General features: G+C 42.7%; 1 protein-coding gene and 1 non-coding gene across 4 annotated transcripts in view; both read left to right on the top strand.

Annotated features, from left to right (window-relative positions):
- The window catches only part of ZHX3 (zinc fingers and homeoboxes 3), a 128,960-nt gene that overhangs the window by 6,679 nt on the left and 97,687 nt on the right, over positions 1 to 24,594 (top strand). The gene's annotated exons all lie outside the window — the stretch shown is intronic.
- On the top strand, positions 12,330 to 12,436 carry LOC112398628 (U6 spliceosomal RNA). Its single transcript, XR_003003035.1, has one exon. It is a non-coding gene; the product is annotated as a U6 spliceosomal RNA (small nuclear RNA).

Genomic DNA, 24,594 nt, shown 5'->3' with positions numbered 1-24,594 from the left:
GAGTGTTGTTTGGGTCATCCATGTGGTTATCCAAGCCATCAAAAGGGTGGCGGGACATGTGGGGTGGAGAGAAGGAAGGCGTGCCAAATCTTCGGTGAATGACATACTGGCAATGAGAAGAGGTGTGATGACCAGCCTGCAGGAGCCGCAGAGGATCAGGGCATTGGCAGAGCAGTGACCTGGAAGCTTTGTTGGTTGCAGGGTCTCTTTGGAAGAAGTTGGTCTTGGCCCAGGTTCATTATGCTTCTGAAGGAATCCCAATTCTAGGTGGGCAGCATGGATGGCATATAGATTTGTGTTTCTAAACCTGGTCATGGAAATCATCTGAGGGTCTGTGTTAAAAACACAGATTCCAGGGCTCCACCCCAGGCCCACTGAATTAGAATTTCTAGGACAGGAGTCTGAGAATGTGCATTTTAACACTCCGCCCTCCACACACACACCTGGTAGTCCTTTATAATTAGGCAAGTTTGGGAAATGTGCCTGTAGTGGGTAAGAACACGGGGTCTGGAGGCCGACTGCCGGGGTCTGAAGTGAGGCTGGTGAGAGAGAGCCTTAGCCGGTGACTCTTAATAGCTTGCCTTTCCAGGTCTAGCTGATACCAGATGCACTGAATTAAGAGACCCTCCATTAGAGGCAAACCCCCTGACGAAAACAGGAAGAGACAGCTGGTGATGACAGAGACAAAAACTCTCCACAAAATAATTCAAAGTACAGCAGTTTGGGGACGTTCATAGAGGAAACAGTCTTGTTTGCCTCTGTGGTCTCCGAATACATTAATTAATCATAATTGCTATCCTGTTCAGCAGGAATAGGTCAAATTATGGTTTGGTTAGTTCAGAAAGGTTGAGAAGGAAGTAATGCGATTGAAGTTAGAACGCTTTCTGTTCTGATCTTGCATGTTTTAGTGCTTCAGTTATCAGTACAATTAGCTTATGTGACGCAGTTCTGTCTCTGAAGAGACTGGATTAAAAAACCCTTTACTCAATGACAAGGCAAAGACAAGAGCAGTTATTACCCCTGAGGGGCTGAGAACATGCCTAGATACTTAATATCATGATACCAGCAACCCTACCACCCCATTCTCCCTATTTTTATGAAGAAAATTCTGTTTGTTTCCATGATGAGGAAAAGGAATCCTGCAAGAGAATAGCTGCTGGGGAGGGAACTTGGAGGTCACCATCCTGGGCTGACCACTTAGAATCCCTTGTTGCTGGTGAGGAGGGTTTGAGTTGAGTGTTTGGAATATTAAACTATACTTACCACCTGTTTTGTCATGCCCAAACACTAAAGCTTTGGGAAAACAATGTTGTTACCCTGCTAGAAGTGGTTGCTTTGGACCTTGAGCCTGAAACTTTAATTGCTCCATCGTGTGCTCTGTTCCTTATTTCCAGACTGAGGAGTCTGGCTTTCAGACTGGTGAACTGGATGTCAAACATGGCATAGCATCTTGGCTATATTCCTGTCACTTATCACGTCCTTCCATGCGCTGTCTCATCTCTCTGCTGAACTGCAGACAGCCATTCGAATGCACACCTTGAGACCAGTGGAGGTTTAGCAATGCCAGCTCCACCAGAGCTTTCTGTTTGCAAGTTGAGATTAACTAATTCCCTTTTAGGAAAAAACCCCAAACAAACAGGAATTTAGAGTATTTTTACCTTGTAGAAAAACACTTTCTCTAAAGCTGAGAAATACTGACAGAGGCCAAAGAGGATTTTAATGGTACTAACATATTCTCTAATGTCACACTTTCCTGCCCTCCAGAGCTCGGGAACCCTTGAAGGCTCTGCTGTGTTATGGTGCCCTTTACAGCGTCTGAATCACTAAGAGTATTTCAGTTTGTGAAGTGTTTGTAGGCCTGCCTTGAACTAGGCACCTTGGTATTAAAAAAGAAGGTCTCTGGTCTCCAGGAACTTTTTTTTTTTTTTAAGTTAGACAAGGTGCATTTAAATCTCTAACCTCAAGCAGACCATGCAGTGAGCTGCAAAGGAGGTATAATCAAAATGTGGGATCACAGCAAAAGAGAGGTTATTTCTGGTGGTGGGTAGAGGTGGCAAGAGGGGGTTGGAGGATGCTTTCAGGGAATGTTTGTAATCAGACTGGATCTTGAAAGTTGGATAGAATTTTGAACTATTTTTTATATTCTTTGTTTACTAAGGCATCATTTATTTTAGCAAGACTATAGAAATATTTCGGTGCTTAATGGATTAGCGTTCAGTTATCTAAATGACTCACTCATCCAGAATGCCTCACGCCTTAATTATTTTGGATAACCTATCTCTGTAAGTAAAATATGAAGTATTAAGGAATGTATGATGGAGAAGTGCTTTTATGGAAGCCGTTAAAGGTAATCTTGGAATCACAGTGGATATCTCAAATCCCTGAAGAAATGGAAATACAGTGCTGTGGTGGTGACTAGACAATCAGAATGACAATGGAAGGCATATGTTTGGATGTGTGGTTTAGGAACTGGGGGAAGATGGAGCTCTAAGTGATACTGGTGAGAACTTCATAGGAAAGGAATAGTCTGCCGGGTTGGGAGGCCTCTTGAACACCATAATAAACTGAAGGCGGCCAGCTTCTTCTCGTTCTCCTTTGCTCTAGCATGGCTGAGCACGTGGGCTTTTACAGGAAGGCTGTGAAGCCATGCCCAGAATTTTTCTTCCTGCCCCAAGCCTCTGTGTTCCTTGTTGCTGGGCTTGTCCTGCCTCAGACCTGCATCTTCGTGCCACAGATTCTGTCATGTTGATGTGTGTCCTTCTGGGTGAATCCACATTCCTTTAGCAAGCCCATTTCTTGCCATGGTAAGTTAGCGACAGCTGGACCATTGTACCAGCCTTGCAAATGGTTATATTATGCCAGAGACCTTGCAGTTTTTTCTTTCCCACGAGAAGACTCTATTTTCAATCTCCCCCTTGCTGCATCAAGCCAACACTTAATTTTCTAGGAAGCTGAAAAACATACAACTTGCTACCTTTTGTGCTGAAATGGGGCCCTGGCTCAGAATTCTGATCCCTTTGGGAATCAACACATACAGTTTTGAAAAGATAGTACTTTTTGCTTATTCCTGATAATGCCAATAGCATTTTAAAAGCCAAGATATTTGGCAATGCTGTATGTCCCAATCGACCATGCAGGTGACTAAAGCAACTCTAAGAAAATGAATTCAGTTGCTCACCAGTAATGTACTTGTTATGTGTCTGCTGTGTGTCAGGTACTGTGCTAGACACTGTTGGGAGCAAGTCAGACGTGGTCTCCCTCTGGCCTCATATCACTGACAGTCTGGCAGCTCCATGGCCAGGAAGCCACCATAGCTTTGTAGTGTAACGGTAGGCGGAGGTGGAAAGGCCTGGTGTCTAGTCCTGCTTTTGCCTTTTATCAATTACATGACGTTAGACGTTTGCCTCTCTTTTCTGTCAACTGGACTGAAACACCTTTTAAAAAGGTTTATAAGAGTTTTATCATACTTAAATGACAGTACATAAATAAGTTTTGAAAATGTCAAGTTACTATATATGCAAATATAGGTGGGGGTAATCAGCTATGTTCAGTAGGAATAGCTAATGGAGAGTTTCCACTACTCCATGGCTTCAGAAAATCACCAAATATAATATTTGGACTGTATATTATTAATATTTCACTAATTCTAATGTTTATTAATAATAAATTTAAAAACCAGGGATTTTTTGGTGCCTGGAGTTAGTACAGACTACTTAGTCCTCCCTAAAGAACTACAGATTTAATACATACTGGGAGTTACTTCAGAAAGCAGTATGTGCTTCTAGATATTTAGTATAGAACTACAACAACGTATATGTGACAGTGCTAATAATCTAATATATACCATGGAATTATAGTACAGTAAGACAAAAATGTGTCTGAATAATAATCATAATAAAATAAAAAGTATCCCTTGTAAGTAGTAGAAGATACTTTTAGTTTTTGCAGATTTTGATAAAGAGTTTTGAACTGCGTGGGTCCTTTTTGGTTCTGACCTTCTGTTGTTTTTATGGTCCCCTTATACCTGTCACTGAAGAACTAAGACCCTTCATTGTAGATATTTTCTGTAGCAACCTAGACATGACCCTTAGTTTTTCTGAGCCTCAGGTTACTCATAAAATGTGGCCTTTTCTTGGCCACACCAACTTCACAGGGTTGTTGAGACATTCAAGTTGGAACTGATGTACTACTTTCAATGTGAGAGTCCCCATTTGGTTGTAGGGATAGTGGTCAGGTAATTCTGGCAAGTGAATGCCCCGGAAGGGCTGTGTCTTGACTTACAGCCCAGCCCTTGTTCAAGTTTCCTGATTCTTCTTCATCACAATTCAGTGCCTTCTACATCATTTTGTCCCATTCGCATTTAAAAGCATTTCGGGGTCTTTCCTGGTGGTGCAGTGGTTAAGAATCCACCTGCCAATGCAGGGGACATGGGTTTGAGCCCTGGTCCGGGAAGATCCCACATGCCATGGAGCAACTAAGCCCGTGTGCCACAACTACTGAGCCTGCATGCCACAACTACTGAAGCCCGCGTGCCTAGAGCCCATGCTCCGCAACAAAGAGAAGCCACCGCAATGAGAAGCCTGCGCACCGCAATGAAGAGTAGCCCCCGCTCGCTGCAACTAGAGAAAGCCCGCACGTGGCAATAAAGACCCAACGCAGCCAAAAATAAATAAATGAATAAAAGCATTTCGTTTTATACCCAGTTGGTCATTAGCCAACATTTATGGAGCTTCTGCTATGTGTCAGGCATTGTGTAGAGTGCTGTGGATGTAGAGGTGAGAGGGCCGGACCCTGACTCCAGAGTGCCTGTTTAAGTCCAAGACTGCGCATCAACTTTGGCCTGCATTTCCAGCCTGCTGGTCTTCTCTTCCGATTTCAGACTTGCAAGCCCCTACAATCATGTGAGCCAGTTCCTTAAAATAAATCTCTTAATTTGTATGTGTACACACACACACACACACACACACACACGCATGCATACATATACATATCCTCTTGGTTCTGTTTTCCTGGAGAACCAAGACTGATATGATACTCAACAAATGCTGTCATTATCAGTGCAGAAAGAGGTGGAACAAGTGTGGTAAGCAAGATGCTTAGTGGTTTGGTTTTAGCTGTGTTGAATTTGAGGCGCCCATGGAATCCATGGAGAGATACCGGCAGGCAAATGTAGCCAGGGTGTGGAGAGATCACATGAGTGGTCTGGACTGAAGGGATGTAAATTTGGAAGTCACCAGTCTATAGCTGTCAGTTGAAGCTGTGTTTGTGGGTGATTTCAGAAAGAGAGAACAGAGTTTGTAAGGTAAGGTGAGGTATCAAAATGGAATCCTAGGAAACACTAACATTTAGGGGAGAGGCAGAGGAAGAGGAGCCAGTAAAGGAAACCAGGAAGGAGCAGACAGAGAGGAGGATCAGGAGAGAGTGGATCATGGAAATCATGGCCAGGGAGAATTTCAAGAATGCAGCACTGTCAAGTCCCATATAAAGGTCGAGAGAAATGTTGCTGTCTGTCCATTGAACCTAGCTCTTAGGAGGTATCATTAGAGGTGACTGTTTCAGTGTCATAATTCATTACAGTGGGTGGAATAGATGACCTGGGGTGATGAAGTGGAGATGCATGTTTGCTGCTGCTGCTTCTTAAGGAGCTCAGTTATGACGTATGAGGAGAAGGGGCTGTGAACTTCCTGAGGAAGGGATGATTTTAGGATGTGAAGGGTTCTAGCATGTTCAGAGGCTGAAGAAACAGAGCTAGAAGAAAGGAAGAAGGGAGAGAAAGGACAAACGATTGATCAAGGTTTCCTCCATGGATAGAGGGATGTGCACAGGGTCAGTAGTTTTACCAGAGGAGGGATGCCTCTTTCACTTGGTATGGAAAGGGGAAAGGCTATCTGGGGATACAGGTATGTCTATAGAAGCTAGGCGGCTGGAAGTTTTGCCCTCATAAAAGCTTCTGTTTTCTTTGTAAAGTGGACCTCTGGCAACATCTGATAGCCAAGGGGAGAGGGTGCAGTAAGGTCTTTGAAGACAGAGGTACCGGTATAAAATTACTGCTGTGCGACTTGAAAGTGGAGGCTGATTATTGTTCCCCATTGTCTATTGAATGAAAGTTATTCTCCGCAGTCTGATGTTTATAAAGTCCTCCAGTCTGCCTTTAACCAGTTCTGCCAGACTCCCTATCTTTCCTTGCTTGATTCCAGCACCCTTGTGTACTTTAGCCGAGAGTGTCTCTGGTAGCACCGGAGTGTGGCTTTGCGAGACTGGATGCTGCGGGGGAGCTGCCAGTGGACGATGAGTCAGGAGTCCTGTGGTCCAATCTTGGCTCCTCCGTTTACTAGCGATGGGACCTTGGACACCCCTTAACTTCTCTCAGTCCGCCTCTTCATTTGTAAACTGTTAATTATAACAACACCAATGATAAGTGATGACGATGATGGTTGTGTCAGATGAGAAAACGTATTTTAAAGTATTTTGAAGAGGATAAGGAGTATATAAATGGAGCTGGTGTCATCAGGCCACGAATAATCCTAGAGCCAGGCGTTTGCATAACCTTTCTTCTTTACCACTAGAGTCCTGTCCCCTTCTCTTCAACTATCTAAATTCAGCCTGTATTATATAGAGAAATGCTAGCTCCTGTAACAGGTAAACCCTGCTGAAATCTCAGTGGCTTAAAACATTTTCATGCTCATTTCAAATCCAGTCAGCCATGGGGGTGGGGGTGGGGGCCCAGACTGGTGGCTGCTCTGCTGTCTTCAAACCGTGGTTTCCATGGTTGCCCTGGGTATCGATGTCCAGGAAGCAGGGTGGGGGAAGAGAATGTCTGTGATTGGGAGGCTTTGATGCATCAGGCCTAGGATGGGAGCTGGTGACTAAGGCCAAAGGAGAGATGGTTGAGAGGAGGCATTTACTGGATGGAGATGAATTTGGGGTGTGTGGGTTTTAGTGTGTACAGAAGGGTAGAGGGGGCTGAAAAGAGTGAGGCAGGACCTGTGGAGCCTAGGACAGAATGGAGAGGCCACTCCTCCTGCCTTGAGAGACAGAGCTGGGGAAGGGGGAAGGGCTGAGGGGCCCAGGACTGTTCCCCATGAAGGCGGGGCACCACTAAGGTAGGAGAGAGGGCCCCCAGGGCGGGGGGAGACAGGTGGGCGAGAACCCGGGTGTCTGCACACCTTCTGAGATGAGCTTCCTAACAGCTGGGGAGGCAGACCCTGTGAGGTGGTGCCTTGACAAGAGACACCCAATTAATAGGCAGCAGAGAAATGAGCTAGGACTTGAGGTTTTTGACATCAGAGCCCCTGGCGGTGAGAGCCAGGAAATATCCCACCTGGAGAACCGGAGAACCTGGACTCTGAAGTAGGCTTGAGGGGAACCCCTGGGGTGGGGGAGGGGAGCACCTCTGTGGTGGCTGTTCCTTTATAGGTGATTCACCCTTTGGCTGCTTGGGTTGGAGGAGGGAGGGCAAGAGAGGAGCATTCCAGGCAGAGGGAGCAGCCTGAGCAAAGATCCTAAGGCAGAAAGTGCTGAGAGGGTTTGGGGACTGAACAGAGGCCAGCATGGTCCATGCTGAACAGGAGGGAGGGTGCGGGAGAAGGTGCTGGGGAGGGAAACAGGGCCCAGGTCGCACAAGCATGTACAGGCCATGGCCGGGGGGGTGAGATTTTATTCTAAGGGCAGCAGGAAACCGTTGTACACTTTGCGTGGGGGCAAGATGGGCTGATTTATAGCTTAAAAAGACTACTCTGGCTGTTGTATGGTGAATGGGTGGAAGGGAGGTCATGGGGTATATTGGATGCGGTGGGTAAGGGAAAAGGAATTCAAGATGGAAGGGAGTCTGGAGCTCAGAGCAGAGGTTCAGGCTCGCAAAGAAAACTTGATGCTGTATTTCCTGTTAGCTCCCTCCCTGTTCTCAGCCAAGCTTCCTGTGAGTAGCTTATCCACCGTCTCTACTTCCTCACCTCCTCAGCTCCAGCCTCTGTGCTCTGGCCTCTGTCACTGCCACTTCCCTGAAATGTCTAGGGCATAGGGCACTTAAGGCCCTTTATGATTAGCCAAGTCCAGGCCTTTGACCCTCTCCTGGCTTGAGCTGCATCCAGTCACACTGTGAGCCATTCCTGCCTTGAAATTCTCCTTAGCCCTCTGTCTCTCTGGCCCCTTTGTGGTCCCCAAGTCCTTAGACCAGTTCTGAAATGACAGCATTACCCAGGCTACTGACCTTGGTCCTCCTGGATTTCCTCTGTGCCTCTTGGAAAAGAAAGAGCCCTCCCCGCTTTCATCAGGACAATGCCCACTTGCCTTTCATCTTCATGTCAGGTGCCCCCCACCTTCAGGAAGCCTCCCGTGACCCCTCAGGCTGGGTTAGGTGCCGCTTCTCCTCCATTTCCACTTCTCCTGGAGTATAAAGTGGATATGGTAGCACTTAGCACCCTGCTTACTTATTAGTCTCCCCAGTCTAACAGTACTGGAAGGATAGGATTACAACGAAATACCCTGTGATCTAGGACAAAGATTGCTTTCTCCAATTCAGGTGAAAGCCACACTTTATAATGTAGGTATCTACACCTGATTGTATGTCCTTTAGTAGATCATTCATTTCTCACTGGGTCTGAGGGCTGTGAAGTCTGGTATAATGTCTTCTGTGAACAGAAGGAATTCATTTAGTGCCAAAGAATTAGTAATTGTCTCCATCTTCTGAAAGGAAAAAAAGCTGAGAATTTAAGAATATGAATTGCTTCAGAAGAGCTTCCGAAGACCGGCATTGCCTGGTAACTTGGTTCTCTGCTCCCTCGCACCCACCCCGAAACCTGTGACAGGTGCCTCACGTTTTGAGATTCCACAGTTCTGGGTTTGACGTTCCAGCTGCCTCTATGGTGATGAGCACTAACGTTCTCCTGGGCTCAAGTGTGATCGCCTTCAAAGGCAGCAAATGGGCTGAATGAAAGATGCGCTTCTGCCTTTATATCCTTCCCTCCTGCTAACCAGGGGTGAAAAGAAGAGGTGGGTAGAGACAGCAAAGTGTGCACGTCACACATCTGGAATTTCAGTAAGGTTCTGGGTGGTTAATGTCACTAAACTCTCATGCTTCTCTTTCAAATGCCTTTTTCTACCCTTTCTTTCTTTTTGTCGTTTCTCTCAGTTCCAAACCCACTTTATCTTTTTTGGCAGGTAGAACAAAGAAAAGAAAATGTCGAATCACTTTCTTCCCAGTGGCTGGATTTTTAGAATCTTTTAAAATTTTTTCCCCCGTGTTTAGTTTTCTGAGACTAACAGCAAAAAGCAGAGATGCCTTTGACTAAGTGGAACTCTTAGCTTCGTTACTCAAAATAATGCTGCAGGTTGTACTTGTGTTTTTTGGATGTAGTGTTGGGCTGATTATTTTCTAAGAAAAGAACACTGTAAGATTGTTATTTATTTATTTATTTTATTTATTTATTTTTTTTGCGGTACGCGGGCCTCTCACTGTTGTGGCCTCTCCTGTTGCGGAGCCCAGCCTCCAGACGCGCAGGCTCACGGGTCACGGCTCACGGGCCCAGCCGCTCCGCGGCATGTGGGATCTTCCCGGACCAGGGCACGAACCCGTGTCCCCTGCGTCGGCAGGCGGACTCTCAACCACTGCACCACCAGGGAAGCCCTGTTATTTATTTTTAAATTTAGACATCTCTCAAATGAAATAAGAATGCCTAAGTATGTGTAACAAGGGACTAAGTTTGAGTCCCCACATTACTCTCTTGAGGGTTTGCTGTTCTCAGGATGAGAAATGCTTGCACACACACGAACTCCACTGTTTTGATTCCCACTTATGTTTATTTCTGGTGTCCAAACAAGACATTAGGATTACAGATGCTCAGATAGGAAAGGACACAGGGTTTTCCAGTGTGCCCACCAGTGAGATCCCTTCTTACGTGGGGGACCTCTCTGTTAGCCTGAGAACATTCTTCCTCACAGGAAACTACAGTCTTTGACCCTTTGGATTTACTTAGTGAGTCTCTTCCACCACATATAGCATGTTCAACCCTTTAAGTACTTGAAGACAGCTATCTTCCCTTTTATTGCCCAAGCCCTTCTTTATAGACTGTGGATTCCTGGTTTCTTCAGATATAACCTCCTTCCTTTTTCTACATATTGTGGTCCTAATAGAGCATCCCATGGTTTTGTTAGCTTTCTCTGGTGGCTCCATCTCTTGTTAAACTTACTCTCAGCTGAAACCCGCCCTCGTGGAACCCACCTCTGAGCGGAGGTTCTAAAATGTCTATTTAACGGACTATTTTTTATCTCAGTGGTCTTACGTAACAGGAAAGCATTTTGTTACATTTGATAATGTTGTAATATACTTTCCCTTAAAAGAAAACAAAGGCTTTTAAGTCCTAGGGTGCAGGTAAAATACCAGTAAGGCATGGAATTTGATTTCTCGCCAGAGGAGGCTTAAGCAAGTTCAGTTGGGTCTGATAATAAAGGCTGGCATTGACTGTGCCCTCAGAGCATGCCTGCCACTGTGCCAGGGATTGTTACACATATCATTTAGTTTCATACTCACAACGACCCTGGTTAATAATGATATCATTAATAGTAGACACTGTTACTGACCTCATTTTAATGGTGAAGAAATGGAGCCTTAGAAAGGTGGGGACTTGCCCATGTTTCACATATCATGGTGTGACCCAGACCTTGAGCTCCTCCTATGCCACTATCCTCCCTCTCTGACACCTTTCTGCTGGGTAAAGCTCTGTGTACCATGCCCTTCTCTTGTGCCTCACGTTTAGCTCTCTGGTCTTCTTAATTAAAAAGTAAATTTTAAAAAGAAAGAATTGGGTGGTTCTTTGCAACTCACCAGGGCCCCTAGAAGAGTGCTCTGCATATGGTGGGTGCTGAAAGGAGAACTGAGGTCCTTAGTTATGTGTCTCCAGGGCCAAGAAAAGTCCATCTTAAACCAGTAAAAGTCTAATGCTGTCATGGTGGGCTAGGACTAAACCTTTGATTTGCCTTTGGGCAGCTGGCTAGCACAGACCAAAGGGGAGAGTATGGTTATTGTCGTTAAGGTTGGACCAGCAGCCAGGACTGAATACAGGGATCTGATACCCAGATCAGTCTTGGCTCTGTCTTCCACACTCACCCTCTGTGAGCCTTAGTGTCCTTCTTTCCTGGGAGGGAGAGAAATGTATGAGGGTAGCAGGGAGCTGTTTACTCCACGTTCTTTTCCCACTCTTTCAGAGGTTAAAATAGCCCATTTGGTGTTGGAGAGTCAGTTCTTGTGCCCTGTTTCCCAACTCCACACTTGAGACAGTGGCACAGTTGGAAGGATGGGACTTTGGGAAGCTGCTCTTTCCCCTCCCCCAGTCCCTAAGAAATTGGTGAGTTGGACACCATTTTAAACTTGGGATAAAACTCTTTATTTTATTTACTTTTTATTTTTTTTCCCCATATCTCCTCCCTCTTGCATCTCCCTCCCACCCTCCCTATCCTACCCCTCTAGGTGGTCACAAAGCACCGAGCTGATCTCCCTGTGCTATGCGGCTGCTTCCCACTAGCTACCTGTTTTACATTTGGTAGTGTATATATGTCAGTGCCACTCTCTCACTTCGTCCCAGCTTACCCTTCTCCCTCCCCAAGTCCATTCTCTGTGTCTGCATCTTTATTCCTGTCCTGCCCCTAGGTTCTTCAGAACCATTTTTTTTTTTAGATTCCATATATGTTAGCATGCGATATTTGTTTTTCTCTTTCTGACTTACTTCACTCTGTATGACAGTCTCTAGGTCCATCCACTTCACTACAAATAACTCAATTATGTTTCTTTTTATGGCTGAGTAATATTCCATTGTATATATGTGCCACATTTTCTTTATCCATTCATCTGTCGATGGACACTTAGGTTGCTTCCATGTCCTGGCTATTGTAAATCGAGCTGCAATGAACATTGTGGTACATGGCTGTTTTTGAATTATGAAAACTGGAACTCTTTAAGTGAGCCTGGACTGAGGAATTAAAATCTAGGTCTGCCCAGAATCTCACCCCCAGTTCACAGGGCCGCAAGGGTTTAGGAACTGATGTTAATTCCCCTGTGGTCTGAGGAGAGGGGCTCAGTTGTAGGACTACTTCAGGCCTAGTGGGGGAGCACAGGCTAGTCCTGCCAGTCAGGTATCTTAGAATCATCAGGTCCTGCCTGTGTGTGCCTCTCAGCCTGAGATGAACTCTGGAACTGCCCATTCTCCCTGTGATTCAAGGTGTAAATGCTGTAGATGGAATGCTGTCGATAGGACTTTATTAGTCAGAGTCCCAACAGGAAAAGCTGGTATTCTCAATTTAGGGAAATGATGGGAGAGTTAAAGAGGTGTGGATAGGTGCTTGCTTCGGCAGCACATATACTAAAATTGGAACGATACAGAGAAGATTAGCGTGGCCCCTGCACAAGGATGACACGCAAATTCGTGAAGCGTTCCATATTTTTGACACAAGAGGGAAGAGAGATGGGAGCATATGTATATGTATAACTGATGTACTTTGTTATAAAGCAGAGACTAACATACCATTGTGAAGCAATTATACTCCAATGAAGATGTTAAAAAAAATAATAAAAGAAAATAAAAGAAAAAAAGAGGTGTGGATAGGATGTAGAGGAAATCTCAAGGGACAGAGCAGGAACCCAGAGTTGTGGTAATGGTGGAACTAATACCACCCCTAGCTGCAGTGAGACAAGTGGATGGAGTGGCCATCAGAAGCCAGAAGAGATTGTCGTTTGGAAGAGGTCACCTTGAGAGGAGCAGTGACTTCTGGTTGAGGGATACAGCCGGCAGAAGTAGAATATTCGAATTCCTAACCTCACCCTTTCCTCGCCCTGTGCCCCCACCCCCCTGTTTCCTTCCCTGACCTCTTTCTGGGACTCAGCATTGGACAAACTCAATTAGAAGTCTAGGGCACAGAGGCTTGTTGATGGGATCCATAGAGATCAGTCTGCGGGGGCAGGAGCAAGGTAGGGAAGGGTGGAGAGTGCACCTGGAGAGCAATAGAAAGATACTAGACAGAAGGACCACGTGACTTCACGATGGACAGAACTTGTGTGTGTGCATGCGTGCGTGTGTGCGTGTGTGTGTGTAGTGCAAGGTGGGAAAAAAGGATAAGGTAAGCATTTCTTATCATAGCCACGTGTTATGTACTTTCTCCTGATCCAATCACCTTGCGGGGTAAGTAGAAGTATTTATATGTTATAGATGTGGAAAACTTGAACCCAAATCTCTTGTCCCTAAGTCAGTTCAGTCCTGGTGATCCCCGTGGTGACAGATGGTAGCCAGATAGCTCTCACATCTGACTTTCTCTGAGCCCATTCCAGAAAGCCACCGTTCATGGCATTGCTGGGAGAGCCGGGGGGGAACTGTAAAAGAGCTGCTGTGTATTTTTTTTTTTTTTCCTTCACATCTGTGAACTTGAAGAGAAGGGGAAAGAGGAGGAAAAAAATTCAACTTGGCATGAATGATGTTAACTGAGATCAAATAAGGTGAAAAGCAAAATAGAATCCAGAAATTTAGTTTTGCTTTTACCCAAAGTTCATGCGCAGCTGCTGTACAAAGTCCTTTTTACTTTCCACGAATGTTAAGCACTGTTCATAACATGAATCTCATTTTCTTTTACTTTTAGTTGTTTATGAAAAATAGCTTTATAAAAGACAAAGAACCAATTGAACATTAAGCTCCAACTGTGTGTCACCTTTGTGATTTCATTTCTTGCTGATACACAAATTATTACACTTATAAGTTAAAATTATTTTGATTCCTGATACATTCATTGTAAAATTATTTATTGAACAGTCAACAGTGAAATTGAAATTTTAAATTTAAAAAAGAGAAATTCTAACAACCTAGAAAATAAACTTTAAATTTTTCTTTTTTTTTTCTAGTTTTCATTACATGCATGCATAGATTTTACATGGCTAGAATTGTGCAAGTTTATGTTGTTTTCTTGTCATTAGGTGTGTATTTCCATGTTGCTATATAACCTTCATGATTATTTAAAATAGTTTTTCAATTCACCTTAAACATTCTCCTATTGTTAGATATTGTTTATTTCCCCTGCTTCATGCCATAAAAAGATTGGCGGTTTTATTGAACATTTAAGTGGTTTATTTACTATTTTTCTTTATAAACGTTGTTCATTTGAATCTCCATGCATCTAGTTTCCCCATCCCCTCCCTCTTTTGTTCTTTGTGGCAGAGGGAAAGGAATTGTTATTTTTTTAGGATAATTTCTCAGCAGTGGGATGAGTGACTCTGAAGGTATATCAAGGGACATTAAGTAGAGTAGTTCTAAAGGGTCACTGAGAGAAGTAAGATTACAGTTAAAATGAGTCATTAAGCAGAGTTGTTGCTTAAAATGTTAATATGGAGTTTTATTAAATCCTAGGTTTAAAAAACTGCTAAAAGAGAAATTAGACACCATTTACATTTACATACAAAATTTAGCTGAAACCCTAAGTTGTGATTAAGTTTTAAAAAATTTGTTCTTGGCTAAATTGAATATAGTGTAATTCTGAACAAATTTTGTATTTGATTAATGATATTGGCCCCGGTTATCCTGCATCCCTGGAATATAGCATTGGCCCGGCAGTCCCCTGGGCTACTCCCCGGGAAGCATGCATCCCCTCCCTAACCCATTCTGCTCAGCCCAGGGGGGCCAGGCCACTTTCATCTGTGCCCTCTTTATGAAGGTGGAGCCCCCTGGCCAGAGGGGCTTCCTTGTATGGTGCCCTTGCCCTTCCACTTGCCTTCCGTCTGCCACAGTTCTGCTTTCTGGAACAACAGACAAGTTTCTTCCTCTAGTCGGGAAGCTTTAGAAAATCAGAGAGCAGTTCTGGTTTTTGCTCTGTCCTTAGCTCCTGGCATAGTGCCTGGCACATAGCAGAGTCTCAAAATCACATTTGCAGAATGAAATGTCTTGAGACGGTCCTTTAAATGTGTGAATGCAGCCATGATGTCCCCACTTAGTCGCCTCCTCTTTGGGTTTAATGTCCTCTAGGTCAGCCATTCCTCATGGAACACTCTCCGGATCCCTTTCCCTCCCAGTCGGGTTCTCACCATTGTCTTTGACCACGGTTTGCTCTCAGTCACACTTAGAATATGTGGCCAGATCTGCAGCCTGTTCTCCAGAAGTGGTCTGATTTGCAGTAATACAGTCAAGTGTGCACTACTTTTTTTTTCTTCAGCAAATTGCTGGTTGCTTACATCTTTTCACGTGATCTGCTGTCAAGCCCGGCCTGCTCCAGGAGGTGCTTGTGCAATTGAGTGTTTCCTTCTCGATTAGTGTCACTTGGGATTTGATGAAGGCTCTTCAGTATCTTCATGTGAGTCATTAGTAAAAGTGAGGAAGAGGGGAGGCCCATGGAAGAGCTCTGGAAACCTCCCTCCACATTGACAGTAATCCCCTAATCCCATGCTTTTTTCTGTGATGTGCACACAGATCACCTGGGGGTCTGGTTAAAATGCAGAGTCTGATTCAGTAGGTCTGGGTGCACCCTGAGATTCCGTCTTTCTCACAAGTTGCCAGGTGATGCTGATGCTGCAGGTCTATCAGGTCATACTTTGAGTAGAAAGGCCCAGTTTTGGGAAAGAGTTGTTCATGAGAAAAAAATCCTTCAGTGTTTCGATAGCTGTGCTGTGCCCATCAGAGCCCCCAGAAGATGCTCTCTGATACAGATACTTGACCCCAAATACTCAGAGGTTCATCTCCTACCTCACTAAGTAAATGAAGAAAACAAGAGGGATGCTCTTTCGCCAGCTTCCAAGTGGTATGTACCTCTCTGTGCATGTTTGGTTGGACCCTTTATTCCAGCCTGACTAGCCGTGATCCAACATATTTGGTATCTTTTCAAGTTTCTCGTCATCTGGACATTTGATAAAAGTGCTCATGTAAACTGAGCACTTTAAAAATTTTTTCATGGTTATGGTATACCTTCATATACCAGAAAGTTACCAGAAGAGAAACTAAATGGATATTTCATTTTTTAAACATTGTTTATAAGATACAGTGTTCCTGATAAAATTCTTTTATAAGAAATATTATGGAGCATCCAAATTTTTTTACTCTATTGGAATTTGGAGAAAATGGATGCATTGTTGAAATTACATTCCTAAGCTGAAATATCCTCATGTAGCTGGCAGCCTTTCAGTAACAGATTTAGCAAGTGAGTCTGTAGAACACAAGGCAGGGAGGTCATGAGCACCTGACCCCCTCTTTCTCCAAGCTTTCTCTCTCTTAGCTCAGGGGACAGGTACTTTTCTTTTGCCCTTTGTACAAGGCAGGTAACACTGTGGCCAAGACTTTTTTGGTCAGTTCAAGGAATGATTATTATGTCAAAATGTAGAGAGAAAAAATATCGACACTTACTTATTTTGTAGAGCTTATTGTGACCTGGTCACCTTTTCCTTTTTTTTTCCCCCAATGGAAACAGAAGGAATTTTGATTTAATTTTATTATTTATTTTTTGATTGGAATATAGGTGATGTACAGTGTTTCAGGTGTACAGCAAAGTGATTCCGTTATGTGTGTGTGTGTGTGTGTGTGTGTATATAGTTCACTGTGCTGTACAATAAGTCCTTGTTGTTTATCTGTTTTATATATAGTAGTGTGAATCTGTTAATCCCAAATTCCCAATTTATCCCTCCCCCCTTTTCCTTTTTTGAAAATAATAGGTGTGGCCACCACCATGGAAGGTATGCAGCTCACTGAATATCAAAAAACCCTCTCTCTCTGGGTTCTTAAAGCCCCTTAGCCCTGAGTTTGTCATTTGAGCCTGTGGGAGACAGGTACGGAGCGACCTGTAGTTGCTGCTGTAGTTCACCCATTAATTTCCTCCCTTTCTGTAATGGTTTTCCAAGATCAGTCAGATGTCTCTTTGTTCTTTCAGCAGCTCACATGCAAGCACAGGTGCAGCAGCAATTATGCCTTCCCTTTAACAATTCTTTTATTATAGTAATTTTCAAATATGTATTATGAACCTCCATGCACCCATCATATAATCTCAACAATGTCAGCATCTTTCTAATCTTGTTTCTTCATTTATTTCTCACCCCTCTTCATCCGCTTCCCCACCCACTAGCATACATGGTCTTCCCCCCCCCTGCCACCCCATCTTCTAGTCTTTTAAAGCAAATTCCAGATAGCCTGTCATTTCATCTGTAATACTTCAGTATGTAACAAAACAGAGAAATTTTGTAAAACTTTTTAAATTGAAGTATAATATACATAAAAATGAACATAAGTGTAGAGGCTGGTGAATTTTCACAAACTGAATAGGCCTATATAATGAGCACCCAGATCAAGAAACAGAGAACATTGCCAGCACCAAGTGGTGGACTTCTGGCTTTTCTGGATAAATTCAATGTTAATCTCCAACTTGTCATTTACTAAACATTCTGAACCTATTTCAGTGCATAATTGAAGCTTTTATGGTATGTCCACAATTTAATTAAGTAAATGTAATATAAGTAAGTTTTCATTCCAAATAGATAAAACACAATTTGACTAACTCTGATTGAAAAAAGAAGTATTATTAGTCTCAATGAGTTGATCACTTCAACCACTGTTGATTAATGTGTTTAGATAATTTTGACTCCTGAGTACTAAAGACAGTGTCTTTCAAACATGTCCTAAAAGTTGAGTCCTGTGACTAGACATTAAATTAGGAAATCCCAACCACAGGAGAAAGACCGTAGCAACAAAAATAAAGCTTTGATATTGACAATAATTAGACTGCTTTATTTTCAGTGAAAATTAAGCAATAATGCCCATATTCAATCCAAGTTGAAAAGTAGTGACTTGAATGCATTAACAATGATTGAATAATAGTACTTTAAAAAACCTATAACTATAGTGCCATTAAACGTAGCTAAAAATATCAATAAGTTCTTTAATATCATCTACTAATCTGTACACTAAAATTTTCCTTATTGCTCAAAAATGTCTTTTTTTTTAGATTCATGCTTTAGTTAATGGCCCATATAAAAATCGTTGTAGGTTTAGAAGATATATTTCTTAATCTATCTTTTATTGTTTTCACATAACCACTGCTTTCATACAATGCTCATGCTCTGTGCTTGCTAAATTAGTAACAAAGACAAATGTAGTCATTTTTTATCATAATTATTGCATCTTTGGTTAGAAGAGAGGATATTTTAAAAATTGATCCAGCCATCTTTTCCAAATCTGTACTAACTTGGTTTAGTACAGTACCAATTTACAGACACTTCTGTAACCCTCCTTCTGCAAAATCAATTGTATTATTCTGGATTTGCTTTTCTCTGGCAGCATTTCTCATCGACTTCCACACATTCTTAAAGTTTTATGTATATTCTTTTCTCTTCCCTTTTTCATGTGGGTAGCCCACCTTGAGGTTACGTGACTCCCCTTTCAGTAATAGAAGGAGCACTACATGGGGGAAAAGAAGCCTGGGTTCAAATCTCAGTTCTACCACTTACCGTGTGACCCGAGGTGGTGTATTTAACTTCCCCAATTATTTGTAACATGTCTACTTCCTTTTCAGTGGCCTGCATCAAACAATACGACAATTTATTTAAAATCTCCAAAAGCTCCCCAAATTTGTAGGCAGGGAGGAAACAAATTATCGGGTCACTGCTTGTCTTCCCAAATTACAACTTAGGGAGCATTGCCTAAGGAGCCAGGATGGGAGGCCCCTAGACTCACAAAGTGGGAGACGAGAACCAGGAAGGGAGATGGTAAGTAGTATTTACTGAGTGCCTGTAATCTCTTTTCCATGTGCTCCTTTGGACCTCATAGCTGCCCTGGTAATTTTATGATCAGTGTAACATTGCCTCTGCCAAGGTAGCCAAGTGGTTAAAAGCCATAGTCTGGGTTGAAATTCCTGCCTTGCCACTGTGTGACATAAGACAGGTCCCTTGGCCTCTCTGTGTCTGATTCCTCATCAATAACAGGGAGGTAATGAGAATCTGTTTTATAGGGTATTGGTGAGGATTAGATGAAATAAGTGTGTGAGGTGCCAAGCACAGTATCTGGTATGTAATCAGCATTCAACAAAGCAAGCTGCTATTTATCCTTTACTTCTTTTTAGACTTACCAGTCTTTCTAAAGGAAGGCTGTAGAGTTTTAGTAGCTTAATAACATTCAAAATTGTGACCACAGATTTAGCAGATTTTCCAACAACCAGAACAGAACTTTGTCAAACATATGAGTGCTTTCCTTTCAAACTGGTCATCTTGAAACCTTATGTATTCCAGTGTTGCCTGTGCCTCAAAATGTGTTTGGACTTCTTTTTACTAATTTTTAGTCTATAGGTGTCTTTTTGCTAAAATTAGGCCTAAGATAAAGGTGAATACTTACATAATTAAATTTATTTATTCAACAGACTTTTATTGACCACCTACTGTTTGTCAGCTACTGCTAGACACTAGGCTAATAGCAGTGAACAAGTAAGATGGGGTCATTTCCCCATGGCATTTGTAATCTAAGGGGCAAAAAGCTTTCATCAGCTTGGATTGTATCAAAAATGTGACAGCACGAATTGACATTGTTAAAACAGCTGAAGAGAAAAATGCAAATTTTGGAATATTTTGTAGATATATCCAATACATCCATGATATGTTATTCCAAAGGAAGACAGATGCCTTCTTTATGAATAAATGAGATGTACTGAGGGAGACACTGATCTGTATCTGTGCAGTGATGTAACCAGACCTTTAAATTCAAGTTTGGAATAAGACAAGGAGCTCCTTTATCTCTTCTCTGCTTGACTGTGACTTTGGAGTCATTCATGAACTTGAAATTGGAAGCACAGTTACATTAAACAACACAATTGAAACTAAATTATCACTCACCAGTAGCCTGGTGATGATTGAAAATAATTCTTGGTCATGCACTCAAGAGTATTTGTCCGGCTTCGGGTCTGGATTGGAGCTGGAGAGTCCCAGGCACTCATCTCCTCAGTGGATGCCTCCCGGCCCCACCACCGCCCTGTGCCGCGGGACAGGGAGCCCGGAGACCCAGCTGGGAACTTAGAACGGTAGAGGAAAAAGATATTTTTTCTCCCCTACAGTTTCTGGTGACTATGAAGGGATGGCTGGGGCACCCCACTTGCTCTGGAAGCTGCAGATGGGATCTTGTGAAAACTGACAAAAGTCGATGAAAAATAAGAATTCTTACTAAAGTCAGCCCTCCCAGATCTCTGTCTATAGTGCTCTGTCAAGAGAGGAAGACAGTTGTGTTTTATTCCTGATTCTTCCCTGAAAGTGTTTGCAATCAGCTATAAGTAAGAATGCTCCATGATGCCATCATGTGAATAACTTTGAGACCAGGCCAATGGACTGAAAATGCCCCTTATTAAATGCAGGATTACTCACATCATACAGAGACCTAAGAAGCGGGCATTTACTCCTGTCTATACCACCACCTCCTGAAATGAGACACAACTGTTTGAATGGACTGACTGATTTCCAGGATTGAGATTGATTCAGGTTAATGGAGACGGAGTCTAATCCCTAAAGAATGGTATCTAAGTTTGTGAAGAACCTGCCAAGTTTGTTGTGGTGATACGTGATGGATCTTTTGGATTTAGATACCTGCAGTGTTTTCAACATATGTTTAGTATTAAAATTATTCCTGGGTTCTTTGAAAAAAAAAAAAAGACTCTGTTAGGTTCCATTGGTTAGCATGTCTAAAAAGTGTGTTGATTTCTTAAAACTTTCCAAATATTTGTGTTTATTCAATTTTAACACCTTAATGTTAAATAATTGCAAATAAATACATAAGTAACATATATAAATAAGCATAATTATGGAGTCCCAAAATTCAGAGGAGCTTTAAAGATAATTTAGGATAGTCACCCTTATAGTGCAGAAATGCCTTCAAGCCTACGTCCAACACCTCTGCTGATGGAGAATGTTTAACTGTAGACCAGGGGTCATGGGCATATAATAGAAAGGCGGGGGGACTTCCCTGGTGGTGCAGTGGTTAAGAATCCGCCTGCCAATGCAGGGGACACGGGTTTTGAGCCCTGGTCTGGGAAGATCCCACATGCCGCGGAGCAGCTAAGCCCGTGCGCCACAACTACTGAGGTCTGCGCGCCTAGAGCCCGTGCTCTGCAACAAGAGAAGCCATGACATTGAGAAGCCTGCGCACAGCAACGAAGACCCAACGCAGCCAAAAATAAATAAATAAAAATAAATAAATTTAAAAAAAAGAAAAGATTAAAAAAATAAATAAAGGTGGGAATTTGTCTTTATAAGACAGGAGTGGTAGTTACCTATGGGAAGCTTTTGGGCCCTATGTAAGTACAATTGTTTTTCCAAGTATCATCTGGCCAACTAAGACTTGTCTTCCACAGTCCAGTTTCTGCCTCTGGACCTCCAGTTTGTAACCCTTCCAGTAAACTCTGGCACTGGCTAGAGAAACATCCTAGGATCTTTTTAGTTTTCTAAACTTGTAATTACCATTATAGCACATGGTTTTAACCGTGTTTTAAATTAGCTAATATTTATTAAGTGTCTATTGTGTACCAGTCACTCTTCTAGGCAAAAGATATGATAGCACCAAGCAAAAAGCAACTACCATCATGGAGAGTTCATGAATGAGTGGCCCTAAAGTTGCAGTCGAATGTGAAATAAAGGAAATGGATCAGGTCTGAGGGAGATGATGATTCTGGCTTGGGACATGTTGAACACGGGAGGTAGTGGGCCATCTGAGAGCAGATATCTGATGCACAGCTGGCTCTGTAGTTGAGGGAAAACTGGCTTTGGGGATTGTTGGCATGGAAGGTGGAATTTGAAACAATTGGAGCAGAGGTCAGCAAGGGAAAATGAGTGGTCTGAGAGAAGAGAGTCTAGCATGGCATGATGCTTGGTGCCTTGTAAAGTACCAAGTAGATGTTTATGAATTCAGTTATTTGATGTACAGCTGTGTTCCTTTTGAAGTAACTATGTAGTAAGCATTGCTTTTTTTTTTTTTTTTTTTTTTAAATTTTTGGCTGCCTTGGGTCTTCGTTGCTGCACACCGGCTTTCTCTAGTTGAGGCGAGCGGGGGCTACTCTTTGTTGCGGTGCACGGGCTTCAGTAGTTGTGGCTCCTGGGCTTAGTTGCTCCACGGCATGTGGGATCTTCCCAGACCAGGGATCGAATCCGTTTCCCCTGCATTGGCAGGCAGATTCTTAACCACTGTGCCACCAGGGCATTCCTTATTCGGTAATTGTAACATTATGAAGCAAGTACAATTTTCTTGTTACTTTGGGGAAACTTTCTTCTATTACAGAGGTTTGAGAAATGGAGGTTTTCATGTAATAACCTTTCCTTTTTTTTCTTTTTAGATTTGGATAAGTAATTCACAAACTTGTAACAGCCCAAAAATACACGAGTATAGAGAACAAAATTTGTCCCTTTACCTCTCTCCTCACCCTTTTCCCACCCAAGACTTTTCAATGACTTTCCATGTACTGTTCCTAAGAGAAGCTATGTTCTGAACAGCGTCTAGGTTGGAGATTGGAGAACGCGATTCCTCTTGTGTATCTTTGACTCACAGTGACCATAGATGAGTTGTATTAATATTCATTCACTGCCTCCCCAGGAGATGTACTTGCCTTTGCCCTTAGTGGTGGGCAACCTTGCCTTTATAGGAAGTCATTCAACTGCATAGTTAGTGGATAGCTGGAGCTCCATATTATGGACTTTCCGAAGCTCTGTTACAGCTGGACCGATGCAGGTTAGGGGAAATATCTCACTTCCAGGGTATAGAAAATCATTGGCATGTGAACACATGCATATGTGTGCGCACACGTGCGCGCACACACACACGGGATACCTAAAGAGTTGTGACGTATCTCTGGTGAGGCACTGAATCGTGGGTGTTATTACTTGTACCAATCTCTAGCTGATCAAAATAATCATCTTTAGGGAACGTTAGTGAGAAGTTAGTCACAGAGACACTGTAGGTTTTATTAGGTTCCTTATTTGCCCAGTTTTACTGCATGCAATGGGCCTAAGTTTCTAGCGTTGATGCTTGGCCATCATTTAGAGGTGACCTCGTTAGAGGCGCCTAAATGTGTCTAATGGATCTCTGCGGCATTGCCTCCACAGTGTTTAAGATGCATAAAATAGGTGCTTGAGGAAGACTGTTACTTGGCAGGGAGGATGAGAAGATAACTGTGATTGCCCTTAGTGTCTGCAGTATTACCACAAGATCCAGAGCAAAATCACTGAAAGGGTATTTAGTATTTCTTTGACAACTTGCTGATCTCTGGTCTTCCCCATCTTGGTAAAATAGTACCTTTGCAGACTTCGTGGTAAAGTCAGAAACCTGGGAGTCATGCTTAACCACTCTGTCCCTCGTGCCCACTCCACCAAAAGGCCTGCAGATCCCACTTCCAACACACAGAAAGCCCACCTCCATTGCCAGCGCCCTAATGTGGGTCGCTGTCATCACCGTCTGGGACTTCTGCAGTGGCCTTCTGCCTTCCTTTTCGGCTCCCTCTCTTGTCTCTCTCCCATGCATTCTGTACTTGAACCAGAGTGATCTTTTTGGAAACATAAATCAAGTGTGGATTTACTCCCCTGCTTAAAACTCTTAAATGGCTTCCCATTGCACTTAGGATAAAATTTTTAAATCGCCCGTTTGGTCTGCAAGGCTGCATGACATGGCCTTGGACTCTCTAACGTTATTTTGAACCCTCTCACCTATGTTTGGCACCATCCGTCCAGTTCCTGGAGCCAGGTTATCCTTTTATTTGAGCCCAACTTTCTCTGTAGGCATCAAAATTAAGTAGCATTTATGTTTCCTCCACAAATAAGAAAAGACTTTAACCTATGTCTGCTTCTTTTCTCCTACTCCTTTGGTTCCCAGATTTTTTTCAGTTTCTGATCAATTTTCTATATTATACCTGCGCTCTTTCAAGAATTCTTATTAGCAGTTGCATTGTACTTCACATTATATTTGAGCAATAATTGTTGAGATTTAACTATAAGTTTTACTTATTTCTTTGATCAACACTGCTTCTTGTATCTCAATTTGACTTTTATTTCTTAAATTTAAATTAAATTTTGCTAAGGTACAACTTTGAGTATAAGTCTTATACTTTATAAGCTTATACGTTAAGTATGTCTCTTATACTTCTTTCCCTTCCAAAATGCATGGGTGGTGAACTTCATGGAGCTCTTGCACACCCCCAAATATCTTCATTTTGCCTTCATACTTAAATGATGGTCTTAGGGGGATCTAGGGTTCTAAGTTTAAAATGACTTTTTTCCTTCAAAAGTTTGTAGAAATTGTTTCATTTGTGTTTTAGCATCTGGTGTTATAGATGAGAAGTCTGATGCAGATCCACTTTTCCTTTTGTTTCAGTTCGTACCCCCGCCATCCTTCCCCACCTTAGATTGTCAGGGTCTCTTTATTTTTGCAGTTTAAAAATTTCACCAAGTTGTGTTTAGGTGTTTCTTTTTTCAGTGTTGTTATAAACCGTTGGCAGACCCTTTCAACCTTGCACTCAGGTCCCTTTTCAACTTAGAGAAATTTGCTCCTGCTCTTCCTTTGATATTTTTTCCCCTCCATCCTCTCCCTTTGAAAAAACTAGATGTATATTAGATATACATTTTATCATCTAGAT

The sequence above is a fragment of the Neophocaena asiaeorientalis genome, unplaced genomic scaffold, assembly GCF_003031525.2.
Source record: "Neophocaena asiaeorientalis asiaeorientalis breed wild unplaced genomic scaffold, Neophocaena_asiaeorientalis_V1.1 scaffold82, whole genome shotgun sequence".
Lineage (NCBI taxonomy): Eukaryota > Metazoa > Chordata > Mammalia > Artiodactyla > Phocoenidae > Neophocaena > Neophocaena asiaeorientalis.
This window is presented reverse-complemented; position numbering and strand designations above follow the sequence as displayed.